Source organism: Triturus cristatus, chromosome 3_1 (assembly GCF_964204655.1).
Source record: "Triturus cristatus chromosome 3_1, aTriCri1.1, whole genome shotgun sequence".
Lineage (NCBI taxonomy): Eukaryota > Metazoa > Chordata > Amphibia > Caudata > Salamandridae > Triturus > Triturus cristatus.
In genome coordinates, this window is record NC_140583.1 from 783,890,397 (window position 1) to 783,908,226 (window position 17,830).

General features: G+C 43.1%; 1 protein-coding gene across 5 annotated transcripts in view; it reads left to right on the forward strand.

Moving 5' to 3' along the window:
- Nucleotides 1-3,635: 3,635 nt before the first annotated feature.
- Nucleotides 3,636-17,830, forward strand: part of LOC146861028 (putative methyltransferase DDB_G0268948) — a 598,370-nt gene continuing 584,175 nt past the window's right edge. For 2 of the 5 annotated variants that reach the window (XM_085646396.1, XM_085646400.1), the window contains exon 1: nt 3,636-3,763. The gene's annotated coding sequence lies outside the window, so the exon portion shown is untranslated. Of the gene's footprint in view, nt 3,764-7,078; nt 7,197-17,830 lie in introns of those variants that run through there. The other 3 variants (XM_085646397.1, XM_085646399.1, XM_085646398.1) reach the window with 3 other exon arrangements.

The following is a 17,830-nucleotide window of genomic DNA, read 5'->3' on the forward strand; positions in this document are numbered from 1 at the left end:
GTTTCTGATTTGGTTGGAAACAAGTCATCCGAATCCGTTTCGGCAAACCCAATTCCGATTCAGAGTCCTTCCAAACGGCATCGTAATCGGCCTCTAAAAAGTTGACATTTACTATTCCCATTCCAATCTTAACCAATTTGAGGAAGGTGATGGACACTAAAAGGGTGACATTTGAGGAAGGCGTTGGACACTAAAGGGGTGACACTTACTATTTCCACTCCAATCTAAACCAATTTCGGGAATGTGTTGGACACCAAAGGGGTGACATTTACAATTACCACTCCAATCTAAGCCAATATTTACAATTACCACTCCAATCTAAGCAATATTGGGGTAAGGTGTTCTGACACTAAAGGGGGGAACTTTACAATATCCACTTCAAAATATAACATTTTACACAATATATTGCACATTAAACAGTTAAAATGCACAATCCAAACTCAGGCACATTTTTTTTTACTGTAAAATGGAATACAATTTTTATCTAAAAACACACTAATCATAACTACAAACCTATATCTACAAATTTAAATATGAAACCAATCAAATACTGTTGATAATTGATGTATTTTTTAAATATGTATCACCATTCATAAAGTTGAAGCCATAAAAAGACAAATAGATACTAATACAAAATTAACAATCATAAAAGAAAAACATATTTAAATACATTTTGTAATTTAAAAAATAATTTCAAAACAAAATTATAATTTTAAAGCCAAAAACTTTAACATATTTCGATATTTTTTTTAAGTGAAAAAATATTTGAAATTCAAAAATTCAACATGCAAATATTTCTAAATATTTCATTTTATTAACACTTGTGTTACAGATTCTCAAATGTTATACTATTTTTTTTTATTTTATTTAATACCATTAAAATATGTCTTCATTAATATGAAATTAAAATGTATTAAAATAATAATATTACAAAGTAAATTTACAGATTCTAAATCATTAATTTGTATATCTCTAACTTAAAATATATTTTAATATATATATATTAAATCTCGCCACCCTTAGTCCCTAAAAACCCAATATCCCACTACTAAAAATAAATATTAAACAGCTATTTTTGTATTAATTAATTCAGCGAAAAATAAAAATTTCAACAATTTCATAGCTAAAAAATGATATTGCTAAAACCACAAAAAATAAAAATAATGAACATGTAAATCAAACACATTACAATAAATTCTATCTATACTAATTAACACAAATGGACCGATTATGATCTCGTCTGGAAAGCATTCCGACCTATTTGGTTCCAGAATACTTTACGAACGACTCGGATCGGGGGAGTTCGACCGAGCGATTTGGATGCATCTGGATGCTTTTGGATACGAGTTGGTTGGACTCCCATTGACTTCAATGGAAGCCTGCTTTCCGAATGTGAACACAGGCTCCCATTGAAGAAAGGGGTGGCTGGGGAAAATCATGCACCCTGTAGCAGGCACCCCATGGTGCCCGCAACACTGTGCATGGTTTGGAATGGGGGTCCCTTTGGTACCCACACGTGTCCGATTCGGAGGGCCCCGAGTAAAGGGGGGCCTGCTACAGGTCCCCAAAGACAGATTCCGACAGCTGTTTTGTTTCAGGCAAACTGAATCAGAACAGCTGTCCAAATCGGTCATCGTAATCGCTCGCTCGGAAACCGAGTCCAAGGAGCTGTACGATTCAGTCAGAAACAAGGGTTCCGAATCTGATTCGGCAAATCCAATTCGGAGCCATTCTGAAAGGGATCGTAATCGACCCCTTACAAATGATATTGCATACAATATTTTCTACATCGATATTTACTAATACACTAAAAACAATGGCCCTAATTATGATGTTGGTCGGACGACCTTCCACCGACAACATAGCGGAGTGGAACCGCCTGACAATAGGTCGGCAGTTCCACCCGCAGCATTTGGATGTGACCGCCCTATGGGCGGTCGGAAACATCCATTTTACAATTGCAACTTGTGTGGCAGCCAGAAAAGGCCCGCAGCACAAGCTACAATTGTAAAATGGATGTTTGCAAATATCCCTGCACTGTGTGGCTGGTACCATACAGGGCCTGCCACATGGTGCAGGGATGTTTAGAGGGACACCTAGGCCCCATTGTGGAGGAACAGGGGTAAAGAGGACCCTGCTAGGGGCCCCGCAGAGTCACTTTCCACCATGAAAGAGCAGGTGGAAAGCAACATCCTATTCCCGACTGCGGAGCAGAGGCTGACTCTGCCTTCATTATTGGATTATCATTTCGCCCGCTGCCACGACAGGCTTTTTGAGCCCGTTAGAAGCGGAATGGAATCCCCCACGAGTTTCTCTCCAACCGCATGTATTGTAATAAGGTGGTCGGAGGGAAACTATTGATGTCGGGCGGAAAGCCTCCGACTAGCTGTCTAATGGCTTTCCGCCCAACATAGTAATTAGGCCGAATATGTTTACCTTTGATATCCCTGTCGACGTCATTTTTGATATCCTGATATTCTTGACACAATATTTTTTAAATTGCGATATTTGTTTCCAACATTTTATCCAAATACCAAAGCTATGCGCCACCACTTCCCAATATAGTACAGCAAAGCTCTCTTGCCCCACAGCCCTTTTCAGTGAGTGAGATTGCCCTCTTGCCTTGTCATTCAAGATGCACTGCAAAGTACATACTTTTTACATGACATTGTACTTAAAGGGCATACTTGCCCTTCCATTGATCCCTCACAGGCTTGTAAAGCACCTAAAATACATTCTGGCAAGTGTATGGACTGCGGGAATTTCCTACCTCTCTCCCAAGACAACTTCATTACAAGCAAGCCTGGGTGTATTTTTCAGTATTTTGCAATATAATTGTTACACAAAGTCCCTGAGATTTTTTCATTAGGCCACATTGCATAATTGATGTTTTCTTTGTGTAAAAATCCAACAGTGGGGGCTCAGGAACGACATAAACAAACTGAACGTGAGTGGCTGCTGTTCGCATCACATATGACTGAGTGCTTTTTGTTTTAGCACAAAACGCACCAAATTGGAATATGAGCGCATTGCCTGCTAAACAAATAGCATAAAAAGGGCGATTCGGTATTTTGCGTAATAAGTGTATTTTCTCATACTTTTTTGGGCCTTTCACGAGTTTCACACAAAACTAGAACTCTTGTTTCTCATGGCCTTTAGATCACTGTTGTATTTTTACTCTAACTATCCATTAACTTCTACCATCCCGGTTTTACCTCCTCACATCCCTTAGAAGAGGCATAAAAAACAAAACATCCCTAAATACAATGTTCAATTAAACACAGTGGCCGTACCGCCGCTAAAAACACAATGAGCAGTGCTTAAATCGTGCCTGTGCTATCCGGTGCTTAGCACCGGCACTTATTTCTTAGAGCCGGATCTATACGGAATAACTGTTTCCCCGGCGAAGAAATTATATTACTCTGTAATGGTTAAATCCATGCCTGCCTGGGTTGAGTAAGTGGTGCGGTGCCTGATTGGGCTGTATTTGTTAATGTTATAAAATATTTAAATTTGGATGGAGGGACTGCCCGCCTTATCTCGAGGCACGCACACCGCCAGAAACAGCCTGGGCGGGATGATGTCATCCCCGTCCTCCCGCCTTGGCTTTGAATAGTCGTGTTTACCTCCCAGTCGGATGGTCCAATGCCGATCAGAGTCCCCGCTTTTCTCCCGCCCCAGCGTAATGCGCAGCTGCAGCATTAGTCATTCGAGTGAAGCAAGCAGCTAACAGCAAGCCCAAAGATAAAACCAAAACAAGGCAGTAAGTAATTATTTCACTTTCGTTTATTAGTATATGCTATGGAAGCAGGTCTGTGTTTTTAATAGTTTTGGTACATGCGTGCCCGGAAAAAGTGCCTCCTCTGATTTCATTCTAGTAGTTGTTTGTATGTGAAAGTATGGAGGTTACATGCGGTGCCGGCAGTCTCACACCTTAGCGCAGGGTGGGGTCCGTACTAAACTTTGCCTGGATCTTAACCTCATCACCTATACCAGAGTGGTGTTTTATGACTCACAATCCGGTTTAGGGGGCATCTGCCAAGTGTGCTAAATATCTTAACTTTTGTTTTGGCTTGCTTTTGAGGCCTTAGGCAGCCTTCATTCGGTGCGCCTCTGCTGCCAGGAGTGCCCAACCTTTGGACGCCCAACCTTTGGACGCCCACTTGTAAAGATTACTGGCCTCCTAGTTAATCTTTCGTCGTTGTCATAGTGTCGCTATGTAGTAGCACGCACTCGTTAAGGTGCCCAGAGCCATTATCTTCTCTAGTGCGTTTATGTTAGCAGTGAATCACGTCAAGTATCCGTTATACCATTTGTTTCTGTCCAGAAAGGTGCAAGTAGTTTTTACTATGCTGGTAGCATACACCGTAAACTGATACCGCGAAGGAGAACATGGCATTATGTACCGATAATGATTACTTGCTGGCGATTGATTTATGCACCTTATAGACACTGCCACGGGAATAATGTGATTCTGTGGCTGCAGCGTTTTAGCAAAATTATGGGTTTGCCGCATTGGCCACATAACTCATCTGATGCATATTCTGCAGATTTTTGCACACAAAAATATGTTTCTGACTCAAACAGATCAAAAACCATGTTGGTGTGTTCCAGTACAGCGGAAGGCCATTTGTAAAGGTTAACAGGTCACATTTCAGTTGCTTATGCTTATTGTTGTTGCTGGTGGTTAAACTGGTACTAACGAGGTGACATTTTGGCGCAGTATTACCATGTGTACACAAAGACAAAATAATGAAGTAATACTATCTCGAAATGTACTGCATTACGCCGCATGATGTGCCTTTTCCTTTCACATAATTAAGCCAACCCTGGAACATAATTTGGTCCTCCACTATCGCATAATTCCAGTGCCACTATTTATGAGGACATGCATAAAGCAGAGCAAAGGCGTTAAAGGGAATTAAGTTATGATACACACCAATCCGAAGCCTTGAAACACCATTATAAAATTGGCACAAAAATGTAAAGTCGACCACAAAATATTTGCGCCCTGTTTAAAGCAAAGTTTTATCTCAAATTACACTCAGTCGCACGGTTTGCGTGCCTGTAATTTCCTGCAGGTAATACCTAGAAAAGCAGTGCAGCAAAAACAATGTGCTGAAGGTAATGTGGCTTTGTATTGATTACTAACAGGAGGCTGCTGTCACTTGGATAAAATTGACTGCTGTGTGTTAAATGCTCCCAATCATGTATAATTGGTGTTACACTCCCCGTTTGGATCACGTTTTTAGGCCATTTCCCACAGTGGTAACTTTCACCTTGTGATAACGTATGCAGTTTGCTGTTTATCTCAACACTTCATGAGGTGAAGGTTTACTTTTTAACTCAATTTCTTGCTCTGGCAGATAAAGTCTTACATATTTTTTCTTTACGAGAGGTAGCTCTTCTGCTCCTGATCGGCTGTTCAACAGTGTTTGCCAAACATATTTCTTATCAGTTTCTTCATATTTTTCTTCTAAAAAAGCGATGGCATTTCTTGTGTACCACCTACAAACCGCATTATGCCGGTAGGAAAGTTGGCCCTACAGATCGACATCCTTCAATCTACTAAGTGTGTGCCTACAGGTTTGTTGTTTCCACCGATGTTAAGTTGGAAGGAATGTAGCTATCACACCCTGGAATAAAGAGAAACTTAACAAAAACCCTATTTGTGGCAAATGTAAACACACATTGGTTTTATTTGTATTTTTCAATGCAGTATTATACAAGCAGGGATAGTACTCATGATTAATATTTCAACTGGTATTGAGCACTTCACATTTAAACCGTAGCAGAGCAGTGGACTCATTTTAATATAATGCAGCAGAAATGCTAGTTAGGCACTTTTGCTACTTAATCACAGAGATGGGTCCCTGGGCTACAATATAGCATATGTGTGAAACTGGGTTGTTGGTGAGGAGTGTGAAACCCTACTCAAGAAACAGCCACAATCTTTGATAGGGCGATAGTCTTTGCTGTCCTGATAATTAGAAAGCACATTCAAAAATGTCATAAAATGAAATGTAACATGAACAGTTCTTTCTTGTCACTCACACATACTTCAGAAGATGAATGCATTTGGGATGTGTAAGGGACTGCGGATGGTGTTGGCGCACAGTGTGAAGGTTTGGATGTATAGATAGAACATGCTAGGGGGTTCTCTGAATGTTTGTAACTGGTACAACAAATAAAAAAGCAGTTAGCTAAAACACAGAACTGTTTGAGGGTCAAACATGATGTAGGCCACTTAGCAGTAATGAATTATCCACCATAGTGGCCTAGTGGTTGTTATAGGTGATTTCTATGTAGTGATCAGGGCTCTGACTCCATCTAGTGGGTTTCAGGAATTCTCTTCTATCTGTACTTATATTGAGAAGGTAGGTGTTCTACTTCAATAGAGAGCTATCAAAGGTGGTTGGGTATTAACCTTGGGGAAGGGTAGTGGTGGAAGCGGGCCTTTGTCTGAGATCAGGACCTCATCCTGGAAATTCTGCAGTGCACAGATCAATGTCCAGATTTCTCTGATAGCTCTCCCTCAGACAATGAGTCACAGTTGGGAGGAAAGATCTTTCTTCTTGTAATTGTAGTCAGTTGCTTGCTGAAATTCAGATTGGGTATTAAATCTGTCTTTCAGCAGTGCTAGTTGTGGCTGGAGCCAATAGACAAAGTGGGTGGGGCCAGTAGAGGAAGGGGGTGTGGCCTCCTGAATAAAATTGAGCACCTGCACTTAATATTTTACAAATTAAGCACTGACAATGAGACAATCGAGCATTCACTGTGCGGCCACAGCCGGGTAATAGGACCACCTCAATGTCCTCCTGCTCACACAACATTAGAGTATTAGCAACTGAAAGAATCAGGGTTCCCAGACAAACTACTACAAACGAGTTCTTTGCCTGAAGAAAGTACGCTGACAAGGCAAAGCGTAAATATTTTTAGGTATTTACATATTTGAGCTCCGGTTTTGTGGTATGTACTTCTGTCATGTGCACTAACCTCTTGTAGCTGAAACACTTGTAATTCAGACAGTAGACGCATGCATAATTCTGTGAATGGGCACGTGACTCTTCAAAGCACGGAGTTACACCGGCAAGGCAGCAGTATTTACAGAGCACTGGATGTTTCTGGACCTACAGGGCTTCCATCGGACATCTTGACAATTGTCGCTCAACCAAGGAGATCTTCCCACTCCAACAGTAAGATCTGTTTAATAACATATCTTTTGAGGTCAATGGTTACCCCTTAATCAGTCACTTGGAGTTACCTACAGATAAAAGATACGCGTGGCTACGCTATGCAATAATACTCATTTTATGAGCTTAGGTAGGAGGAAAGGGTGAGCTTGCCCGCTGCGATTCAAACCTGCGACAGTGAGGTCCAACACAAATCCACGTAGGGTACATAGCTGCCTGTCTAGAACGATTTTATTCTTAGACTACAACGGATTGGGTCCATTCTATTTCATCACTCCATTAATTGGCGAGGTTAATTTAAAACTCCACATTTTTTTGAAAATATGCACATTCGAAACAGACATGCATAGCTATCAAATGTGCACAATTCTTTGCTTTGTTGATATCCCTATTGAAAATACGTTCTTACGGAATTATTTATTTAATCTAAATCATAACTGTGCCAGGAGGGCTATGCTTGAGTGCTCCAGATATTGGACATACAAAACGATAATCGGTATGTCCTTCAGATTAATAGAAATGAAGGCCAAGCGCAAAAGGGTAAGGGCTGATTTGTTTGCATTTGGCAGAATGTGGGAGACATAAACAGCAATGACTGCACTGGAGGAGAGAGCCTCAATAGGCTAGGGTTTGGTGCAGGAACTTCCGCAATAGTATTTTATCTTGAGAAGCCACAGAACATAACTGCTTTATGCACTTACTGAGAAAAATGCTCCCTCGAGAATCCCATCAGGGTCCTAGGCGTGGACGTAGCTTAATCAATAATATTAAGTGGGCGCAAGTCGGAGGCTTCCCAACGGGCAGCATGGTACACACAACTAACAAGCACTGGCAAAGCCGATAGATCGCGCCTATGCCAATCTGTTTTAGCAATGTTGTGCACCAGCGTGGTTGCTGGTTAGCATGGCTAAATGTTGGTGGCATAGAGGAGAGTGGTGCAGAGTGTTGTAGAGTGAAATGGGTCAGAGTGTTGTAGAGTGGAGTGGCATAGAGTGTCGCGTATTAAAGGCATAGAGTGGAGTTGCATATACAGTGATGAAGAGTAGAGTGGACTAGTGTAGAGTACATTGGCATAGAGTGCTGCAGAGTATAGTGAAATAGAGGGCAGAGGCATAGAGTGCAGGGGCATAGAATTCAGTGGCATGCAATCCAACATTGTAGATAAGAGTGTTGCATAGTAGAGTGCAGTGGCGTAAAGTGCAGTAGTGCAGGGTGGAGTGGTTTAGATTAGAGTAGAGTGAAGATAGTTTCAGAGTAGAGTAGACTGAAGTGGCATAGAGTGGAGTGGTGCAGGGTAGAGTGCAGTGGAATAGAGTAGGGTGGTGCAGAGTAAGGAAGTGTAGGGTGCAGTGGCATAGAGTGCAGTGGTATAAAATTCAGTGGTGTACAATGCAGCATCATAGAAAGAAGAGGCATAGATTAGAGTGCTGCATAGTGGAGTGTAGTGGCATAGAGCGCAGTGGTGTAGCGTAGAGTAGAGTGGCATAAAGAGCAGAGGCGCACAGTGGTGCAGAGTAGAGTGGCATAGAGTGGTGCAGAGGAGAGCATAGTGACTTAGAGCGCAATGGTGTAGAGTGGAGTGCTGCAGATTGCAATGGCATAGTGTGGAGTGAAGCAGAGAAGAGTGGAGTAGAGTGCATTGACATAGAGTGCATTGGCATAGATTGCAGTAGTGCAGACTAGAGTGTTGTTGAGTTCAATGGCATAGATATTTTTTTTTTTTTTTTTTTTTTAATTTATAAAGTTTTATAAAGCGCAAACATGACCCTTGCGGGTATCAGAGCGCTGTACACATGGCGAGTACATGAATAAACTCTGTACAATAGAAGTCAACTCAGTGGCCCCATAAGGAGTACACAATCCAAGATCAGGGACCTAGTTGTGGGCTACACTAGATCCAATTCTCCTAGGTGTAAAATATTTCCTGTAGCATTTAGCAAAACAAAGAAAAGTGAACATGATACAACATTATATAATAATTGACAAACATGCGGGGAGGAGGCCCACAGGTATTAAACGATCAACAACCAAACCTAAAATGCATGGAGAACAAAAGTTGGAATAAATGTTCGGTCAGTCAGCAAGGGGACATAAAAAGTAACATGATGCAGCAGTTAAGGATCACTCAGGATAATCAGTTTGGCTTGTTTCTTGAAATAGGCAGTGGAAGGATTAGCTCTAATCTCAGTAGGCAGAGCGTTCCAGATTCTTGGTGCCAGTCTGGAGAAAGCACGTTTGTACGTACTGTTCTTCTTGAATTTGGGTGGTTTCAATAGAAGAGTGGACGTACTTCTTAAGTTCCGCCTCGAGCCAGAAAGAACAAGCTTGTTCGCTAGATAGGCCGGAGTGTTATACTGCAAGGCTTTATGCGTGAGGAAAGCTATTTTAAAGAGAATCCTCGCTTCAATAGACATCCAGTTAAGCTGCAAAAGATCTGGTGTAATGTTGTCGTGTTTGTTGGAGCCTGTGATGAGCCTGGCCGAGGCGTTGAGAGTAGCTCTGAGAGGTGCCAAGCTCGCTTTAGGCAACCCCGCAAGGGTCACCAGACTATATTCAAGGCGTGATATCAATAGGGATTGTACTGCAGGTTGTAAGTCTTTGGTCGGAAGTAAAGGTTTGATTTTCTTGAGGGTGTTAAGATGAAAGTTGGCACCCCTAGTAGTGGCACTGATGCTTGCCTGTTAAGTAATTTGTCTAAGGTAATGCCTAACGATTTAGCGGAATCAACCACGAGAGGGGTGCAGTTAAGGGCTGTGAGTGGCTTTAGCCAGTCCAGGGTAGGTGCAGAGTGATTGTGGGGGGCAATCAGCAGGAATTCAGTTTGAGGGTGTTCAACAGCAGATGGTTCTGGGCTAACCATTGTTGAGTTTGCGAAAGAGCCCCATTTAGAACTTTAATGTCATCAAGCGAGGAGATCTTCAGGTAAAGTTGCGTGTCATCCGCATACATGTGGTAGAGAATGTTAGACTGGTTTAGAATGACAGTGAGTGGTTCCATAAAAAGGTTGAAGAGCGTGGGCGAGAGTGTGTATCCTTGCGGAACTCCAATCCTGACCTGGGTACTGGAAGCAAGGGACTAGTTTAGTCTGATCCTTTGAGTGCGGTTGTGTAAGAAAGAGGTAAACCACTTTAGGACCAGACCCTCTAAACCCATCCTCCGTTGTAGAAGATTAATCAGTGTTTCATGTTTGATGGTGTCGAAGCAGAGGACAGGTCCAGCAGGATCAGAAGACAAGGGACATTCTGATCAAGGGATTTCAGAGCGTCATCCAAATGTGCGTTAGTGCAGTTTCAGTACTATGCACTGCTCTGAAACCGGATTGATAGAGGTCCAGAAGTTGAAAAGTAGTCGTAGAGTGCAGTGGTGTGGAGTGGCATGGAGTGCATTGGCATAGAGTAGAGTGGTGGAGAGTACAGTGGCATAGATGCAGTGGTGTTGAGTACAGTGGTGCAGAGTAGAATGCAATGGCATGCAGTGTAGTGACAGAGTACAGTGACGTAGAGTGCATTGGTCTAGAGTGCAGTGGTGCAGAGTAGAGTGCGTAGAGTGCAGTGGCATAGAGTAAAGTAGTGTAGGGTGCAGTGGAATAGAATTCAGTGACATACAATGCAGCACCAAAGATTGCAGTGGTGTTGATTAGAGTGGTGTAGAGTAGAGTACACTGCTCCAGAGTGGAGTGGAGTGGTGTAGAGTAGAGTGACATAGAGTACAGGGGCGTACAGTGCAGTAGCCTAGAGTACAGTGGGGTAGAGTACAATGATGCAGAGTAGCGTAGAGGGGCATAGAGAACAGTGGCGTAGAGTGGATTGGTGCAGGTTGCAGTGGCGTAGAGTGCAGTGATGCAGAGTAGAGCGGCGTAGAGTACATTGACACAGAGTGCGGTAGTGCAGAGCAGAGTGGCATAGAGTTCATTGGGGAGAGTGCAGTTTTGCAGTGTGTCATAGAGTGCAGTGGTGTAGTGTGTAGTAGAGTGCAGTGGCGTAGAGTGCAATGGCATAGAGAGGCATAGAGCGCATAGAGCGCAATGGCATAGAGTGGAGTGGTATAGAGTGGAATAGAGTGTATTGGCATAAGGGAGATGATAGTTTCAGAGTAGAGTGAAGTGGCATAGAGTGGAGTGTTGCAGAGTACAGTGGTGCAGAGTAGAGCGCAGTGGCATACAGTGTAGTGCTGTAAAGTGCAGTGACATAGAGTGCATTGGTGTAGAGTGCAGTGGTGCAGAGTAGAGTGCATAGAGTGCAGTGGCATAGAGTAAAGTAGTGTAGGTTACAGTGGCATAGAGTGTAGTGGCATAGAATTCAGTGGCGTACAATGCAGCATCATAGAAATAAGTGACATAGATTAGAGTGTTGCATGGTAGAGTGCAGTGGCATAGAGTGCTGAGACTTACAATTCAGTGACGTACAATGCAGCACCATAGATTGTAGTGGCATTGATTAGAGTGGTGTAGGGCAGAGTGCTGTGGAATAGACCAGAGTGGTGCATAGTGTAATGGCATTGAGTAAAGTAGTGTAGAGTGCACTGGCATAAAGTGCAGTGGTGCAGAGTTGATTAGAGTGGTTTCAGTGGATTGGCGTAGAGTCATGTGGTACAGAGTTGAGTGCATTGGCATAGAGTGTATTGGCATGGAGTGCAGTGTTGCAGAGTGGTGTAGAGTGGAGTGGCATAAAGTGGAGTAGCACACTGTACATTGGCATAAAATAGAGTGGTGCAGAGTAGAGAGTCGTACAGTGAAGTGGCTTAGGATGCATTGGCATAGAGTGGAGAGGTACAGAGTGGAGTAGAGTGACGTAGAGTGGAGTATGCATGGTGTGGGATCCCACTGGTATTACAGACAACACATTTTCAATTCATATCATCATTACATTTGCAAAGACATGCAGTTTTACAAATAAAACCATACAGCGCAAAAACGATAATGTGTGGAAATGGCATCACCTAGTGTATTGATTTGTTTTGAGCATATTATATTATTTGTTTCCAACATACTTCAGAATTAATAAAAACTTTGCTTTATTTGTGCATTCCTAACTGATACATTCTGAAATACTTGCACAGTTCAATTAAATGTTGTTTTGTGCTAGAATAAAACCCTTTCGTACCCCCAGTATCCAGCAAGATTGTCACATACATCCTCTCACTTTGAAGTCAAAGAAAGAAAAGTAAACACCAGGCTCCTTCAGAAGACAGAGCCTGACATTTAGGGGCTAATTACGATATTGGGCACACCGTCTCGGTCCTAAGACCCAACCAACCTCTTCTCGGTGATTCTGACCACCTAATTAGGATGCGGACTGAACACTGTTTGGTCGCATTCCAACATTTATTTATGGGTGCATGGCCTTAATACATGTTCCCATAGGGAAATGGGAGGTGCTGTTCATCCCTTCACCCTGTGGCAGGCACCCTAAGGTGCCTGCCACAGGGTGCAGGGATCAACGTGCCCCCTTAGCCCCCAACCGGAGGCTGCACACCCAAGGGAGCCCTGCTGGGGGCCCAAAAACACGTTCTCCGACATGGTTTCCATATCGGACAGGCCGGCATGGAAACCATGTCGGAAACCGTGCATCATAATCCCAAGTGCAGAAAGGTCTGCCTTTTGGGATTACGAGCTGGTTCCGACTGGCCAATGGGCTCCTTGAGCCCGTGGGAAGCCAGTCAGAATGACCGGCCAGTTTAGTTTCTGACCACCAGCATTGTAATGCAATGGTCGGAAAGAAAACCGATGGGACGATTATGATGCGGCCCAGAAGGCTCCAACCATTGGTCGGAGCCTTTACGGGCCGCATCATAATCGGCCTCAAAACATCTGTCTTTAAATGCACAGCAAATGTGACAAGATAAGAACACAATTTTCAGGCTGAGGAACACTTGTGGAAGAATACAAGGAAAGGTAGTGTGAAAAGGCTTTGCCCTTTGGGAGGGTCGAACTGAAACTAAACAGCTTTAAACAAATAAAGCCAGCAAATAGAAATACCGAAAATGTGAGTTACAAACCAGAAGGGAAATAGTAAGCAACAGGCAGAATGAATTCCCAGGGAAGCTTTCTGAATGTCCCCAAGATGTCTTTAGCAAACCAGACAGCTGTGCTGCCTGGTAGGCTTCAACCAAAAAAGGACAGTGACTGGTTGGCCATAATGATGGGAAGAGGAGGTGGCCTAACGGTTTGGGCGCTCGACCTCGGACCTGGGGAACTGGGTTCGAGTCTCGGTAATGACGCTAAACATCCTGTGATTCTGGGCAAATCACTTCATCCACCCGTGCCTAACAAAAAAAAAAAAATAATGAATGTGTGTCCTCATGTAACGTAACTGGTGCTATGTAAAGCGCTCTGATACCTGATTGGATTCGGGTCAAGTTTGCGCTATATAAAAAAAACTCTACTCTGCAAGGGTAATAAGTAAGGAACATTGTTGGTAGCGTTTATGTATACATAGAGCTATAAGCTGGAGAAAGCAAACCTTCATACACTCCCACCCAAGGAGAAGACATACAGCCTCGTTGTATAAGAAATATATTTTATAAGGCAAGCATGTTTTTGAGGGTTTATGAAGTGGCACAATGCAATGCCCATTTCACATGGTAGTCACGAGTATGTATACATGCTCATCATGGCACTGTGCAACTTCGGCACTATGTTTTGTGCTTGACTTGGGTTGCTGAGTTGTGCATTTATGACGAGGTTGTTCAATGGCAGGTTCCAATATAGAATTCACCAGTTTAAGACCACAGGGCCAAACTACTACATTTGATTCATGAGGCAAACTTAAAGAAATGCAGCAAGCACAAATGTCCCTTATCTCCGAGTACCTCCCCTCTTCCCTACTATGCTCAGTGACGGCCCGTGTAGGGCGTTTTACCGGGGCAGGTGCGCCACGTCACCGCCCCGGTAAAACGCCCTACACGGGCCGTCACTGACTATGTTCAGTACTGAAGCTATCTGATATTGACCCCAGAAGTATTTTCAGGCTAGACAATGGGCTTTTCTTTAGTCTGGGGGCAATCTGTTTTCTGCAGTCCACCTCCGAGGTCCCAGCTTGAGTGTGGGCCAGGCAGACAGCACAGAGCCTCAGTGAGATTGTCTGGATAGTGGACGGTGTTGTCCACTCCATGTCATTTCCTAAGCACAGCTCTCTAGGGCAGGGAGACCAAGGAGAGCAGGTGTAACTCAAGGCCAGACCTAACATTAGCAAGCAAGGCTGGTCGAGGACAGGGGTAGCAAGCACTGCAGCGGCCAAGCCAAGCAGCAGAGCAGGCATAAGGAATGTGGGTCTCAAGACCCAGGCCTAGGCTCAGTATCAGTAGTAGAAGAAACTAAGGGGTGGGGGCACAGGAATAACTATCAGAAGCCAAATAAGGAACAGAGGTACACATTCTGTTAGATGAACACTGTGGGACATCAGGAAAAGTTGTCATACACCTACCAGAGTGTATGGCAATAAGGCACCCAACTGTAGGGATACTACAGGAAACCATTTCTAGCTGATGCCTTTGAAAGTGGTGGAGAGTAATAGCTGACTATCCAGTTCCCAGAGAAAACAATAGCAAATAGGGCAATATATGTAATTTAAAGTCCCATTTTCGCATACATTTGCTTTCATGTCATAGGCTTTAAGAGGTCACCCTTGAATCTTCCAGTCCTTTCATAGTCAGGTAAGTAGTATTGCAGATTCAACATCTGAAGATAATTTTGTGCAAATTGTGGATTTTAAGATACAATTTCAAACAATAAAACATAGCTGATAGAGACTGTTCATAAGACACAAGAGCTATCATTTACCATACCATATGGCTCTTCTTCTGCATATGACTTCATTTGATTCTTTCAACCCTGCCTCTTCCATGTAGATACTCAGTAGTACGTGTGGCTGCAATCTCAAATTTCTTTATTATGATTTGGAGCTCCAAGGAGTTCCACATAAAAATATACACAGACATCTCCAATGCACCATATCAACCAACACATAAAAACAAGCTAAAATGAGACAAAAGACATTGCAAATTACAATTTTCATAAAACGATGCGGAATGAAAATTGAATTACAAAAAGAGTAACAATTCTAAATACAGTACACAGTAAATAGCAGCAAAAAGATGAAGAACGTGTTAATGCTGGAGCATGACCATGGATTAAAAAAATCCATAAGAAATTCTAATTATAGCGAGGATAGGATTTGCCCTAAAGTAATCATTGTTCAAATTGCAGACAAAAGGCCTAACAGGTGCATTATTCCTGACTACAAATATTTCGTCATGCGTGTTGAAATTAATAACAATATACAAAGTGTTGAAGGTGCAAAACGCAATCACAGAACACATTTCATGCGCTCTTTATGATACCACCATAATTTGGTCAGTGAAAACATATCATACCATTACATACACCAATAATTTTAGATATAAAAGAGAAGAACCAAAAACAGTTCTACTTATAAAATATATTAGATTTTTGCACAGAGGGAACCCAATGCTACTAACTACATCTACAAGGAGCAACATAATCTTCCTCTAAAATATATTTAAAAATGGTTTTAAAAAGACAAAAAACTTTAAAACAAACTGGTTCAAAAGGAGGGTGCCATAAGGAGATTTCAGGGCTCCTCAGCAGTGGCAATGTTATATTTTAGGAACAGCGGTCTCAAAAAACGACTTCGTGAGGGATGTAGTAGGGGCAGGCAAATAAAACATGATTTAGATCCTGCACACAGCTTCCACCTAAGTGACAGAGTCTATCCTGCCTAGGGAGACCCTCCCACGCCCCTGATATTATTCGCAAGGGAAGCAAATTCAACCTTTACATCAAGATGGTTCTGCGCACTCTATGTGCAACTTTCAAATCTCTTAGAAATGAACTCGCACTAACTAACTAACTAACACACCCAGTCACATAGACTGTTCTTCAAGCTGTAAGTCTCAGACATAAAGTACGCGTCCGGGTTTTAGTTTGTGGAACTTGCATCAAATGAGTGAGGTTGTGCTCTACAAAGACACTCACACCCACTGAGTCCAACTCTTCTCTCAACTATGAGGCTTGCACTTAACATGTGAGATTCACAATCAGTGTGAGATATTACACAGCAAGCAGTGCTATAGGGTTGGAACGCGGGAACATGTACTGGCACGGATGCTCCAGAGAATATTGGTTCTTGTGGCTCACTCGAAGTGGCTTGTTAGCTCGAGATTTTAACGTGTAGAACAGACATTTAAACTCAACAGGGACAAAAATGTGTTTCATCAATCTGAGGCAGATAAAACAATTACCACTCAGATGGCATTAGTACTAATGTTGCAGAAGAGGTTTCATTTTAAAGAGCCACTGGCCTCCTCTCATCTTGCCGTCCACAGATCAGCTAATAGAGTTTCACATTACGGGATACAATACTTCCGCAGATAATATTTTATAGGAGCTGCAGCTGCTCTGATATTTGACATCAACTACAAACACCCTGTGTTACGGAGCTTTGAGCCTGTGGTCGCAAGAGATGCTTTAAATTAAGAGGATGGCAGAGTATTCCTATGGGTTCAAGTTTAGATGCAGGATTCTGCTGTAACACAGCTGGGCGAGTGCACTCATTCCTGACACAGAGAACACCTTAAGTGTTAGAGCTGTGACACTCCCCAACACATACAATAAACCCCACTCCTGACTTTCAGCAACCGCTGCTATACACCCCAGACACACCCAGTTTTACCTATGCGCGTTAGTCCTAGTTTTAGTGCTCCATTTATTCCCATATGCAGCTTATAAAATAAATCCTAACACAGAGCAGTGAATTTAGAACTGTCATCAAAGAACTGCATGCACTGCAAAGTATAGATTAGAGCAGATACTAATGTTGCGAAAAGGGTTCACCAAGGTAGAAACCGATTGCTTTTATTTAAAAGCACCCCCAACTATGGTGTTCCGTTTTCAATTCTGAGTTTGTGCTTCGGGGGACCAATCACTCTTTAGCAACGCTGCCTACAAATATGCATGACTTGTGACTCCTACACCCTGTAGTCCTCTGTCTTATGTAACATTTCCTTCACGCTAATTTATACACGTATGATTGATTGTCTCTGTGTGTGATGCAAAGTGCAATGAAGGAATCTGCACCACTCAGCCTTACCTCAAGATCACCCCAGCACCACCTCAGCGTCAGGGCAGCACCAGCTCAGCACCAGCGCAGCACCATCTTAGCTTTAGCACATCACTATCTCAGCATCAGTGCACCTCCACCAATGCAGCCCCACCTCAGCAGCAACTCAGCACCAACGCAGTACCACTTCAGCATCAGCGCACTACCACCTCAGCACAGCACCAACTCAACATCACTCAGCACCACCTCATCACCAGCTCAGCTCTACCTCAGAACTAGTGCACCACCACCACCTCAGCATCAGCACAGCACCACTTCATCATCAGTGAGCCACCACCAGTGCAGCACCAACTCAGCATCAGTGCAGCACCACCTCAGCATCAGTGCAGCACCACCACAGCACCATATTTGCATTAGCACAGCACCACCTGAACACCACCACTTCAGCATCAGCACGGCCCCATTTCAGCATCAGCACAGCACTGCCTCCTCATCAGTGCAGCACCACCTCAGCACCAGTGCTGAACCACCTCTACATCAGCACAGCACTACTTCCTC